Source organism: Prunus persica, chromosome G2 (genome assembly GCF_000346465.2).
Source record: "Prunus persica cultivar Lovell chromosome G2, Prunus_persica_NCBIv2, whole genome shotgun sequence".
Classification (NCBI taxonomy): Eukaryota; Viridiplantae; Streptophyta; class Magnoliopsida; order Rosales; family Rosaceae; genus Prunus; species Prunus persica.
In genome coordinates this window covers 1851818-1854157 of record NC_034010.1, presented here as the reverse complement: position 1 = coordinate 1854157, position 2340 = coordinate 1851818, and positions in this window count along the sequence as shown.

Sequence of the window (2340 nt, the reverse complement as noted above, 5' to 3'; positions counted from 1 at the left end):
TCCTGCCGAAAATTCGGCAGTCTCCCCTATAAATTGGACATTTCCCAAAATTTATACCTGCATAAAAACGCATTTAATATTCCCAACTGGCAGCATGCACAATATAATTTCATGCAATTCACACAAATGGCCTTTGGCCTTCTAATAATTCTTAACCACCTACCAGACAATTCAAATACCAATTATGACTAACATTTAGTCTGCGGCTGCACCTAATAACCTTAGGCTGCCTACGTACCCTCCTTGAGGGATCAAGCCACACGTAGTTCTTCCCTAAAAACCAATTCCACACTTAAGTGATACCTTATTTCCTTTCTTTGTATTTCATATAATTTCCCCATACGCCGGTACAACCAACGCCACGTATGGGGCCTGTCAACATGCCGGATAACCTACGCCACGTGCGACCATGCCATACTATCATAATATCTCCCCATACGCCGGTATAACCAACGCCACGTATGGGGTCTGTCTCAACGCCGCATAACCTACGCCACGTGAGACCTGCGCATCATATCACATATCTCCCCATACGCCAGTACAACTAACGCCACGTATGGGGCCTGTCCCAACGCCGGATAACCTACGCCACGCGGGACCTCAACATCATATCACAAATCTCCCCGTACGCCGGTACAACCAAAGCCACGTATGGGGTCTGTCGACACGCTTGATAACCTACGCCACGTGCGACCTCAACACAATATCACAATATCTCCCCATATGCCGGTACAACCAACGCCATGTATGGGGCCTGTCCACACGCCGGATAACCTACGCCATGTGGGACCTAACTTTCACTTTGTGGTGCTTGTAGTGAATCCAAAATCCGGGGAGGTACCTAAGGTAGTGCGTATAGCACTCCAAACTGACATTCTAGACTCTTTTGTACCCTTGTACAAACATATTATAATTATAAATACATATATTAAATTCTAATATTGTGTAACCCTCCACAATAGTCTAGCACCCGATAATCTCCCATGGAAAGGTGAGATTACTCCGGGAGACTCACGGTCAACCAAGGGTCAAACTATTCTAACCCTGGTCAAACGGACCTGCGGAGCCCACGACCTCCAATTTCCGATCCGAAAGTCCCTATGGGTTCTACCAGGTATAGGACACTTGTCCTGCAAGTTTGGTTCAGATCGGACGGTCGGATTGCTCACGATCGCACGATCTGACAATTAATATAAAATACAAACTTTAAAATTATTATTCGGAACATCCGGGGCTCCGATTCACAATCTGTGAATTCCTAAACGATCCTAGAATCACCTAGATTAACATATATTAAATTTGGGACCATCCAACGGTCCCAACCTATCGAACCCGGATAACGCACAATATGCGATCGTCCGTTCGATAGTCAAACGACGTCCGAATTGAGATCCGCAAAATCCTACGCACTCGTGACAACCTAAGGATCTCATCGAGACACAGTGCCACTTTTTCTACAGTGCCCACGCGCCGCCGCACGAGCCGGCAGCGGGTGGGTGCCCAAAGCGATAACGCTTCGCCGAAAAATCTCAAAACCACGGCTCCAAACTCCTACCCTAGGTATAACACCCTATTTGGAGTCACTTTTGTTCTTGGACCTACCCCAAAAAGTGGCCGGAAATGGCCGATCACGGCGGCCGAAGTTTGGCCGATTTTCAATTCGAAAATCGAGTGATCTAGAGGTAAAATCAATCAAAACCCAGCCAACAGGCAGCTAGAGCATGAAAAGTAGGTGAGAAACCATACCTTGCTCGTCGGATTTGGTGGCCGGAGGAGGGAGATCGACGGCGTTGAAGTTTCGGTGAGTTCCCGTCGGTTTTTCGCATCTTCCGGCCAGCAAAGGCCGTGCCGCCAGCGGGGAAGGGTCGGGAAAGGAAGGGGGGACGACGGCGGTTCGAACGCCACCGGTCCCGTGGCCGGTGGTGCCCTGTGGCGGCGCCGGCGCCTCTTGGAAGGCGATGGTCGCTGGAACGGGAGAGAGGAGAGAGAGAGAGAGAGAGAAAATTAGATTTTATAAAAAATCCCATTTTAAAATATTTACGATTGTGCCACTGGGCTTCTTTTGACCATATCTCTCTCGTTACAACTTCGATTCGAGCCCACTACGTGTCTATGAATTCGTCTCAGTACGACCTATCCAAAAATACTGGTTACTGCCCCAAACTCTCTCCGGTTAAAAATATGACTAAAATACCCTTAAATAATTAAATAATTAAATAAGGGTTAAATTTGGGGTCGGGGTGTTACAAAATCCAGCAATGATAGAAAGTCATCACAACATTATCTAAATACAGACCTTACCACTTTATAAACCCCATTTTCAAACATACCCCCATGGTG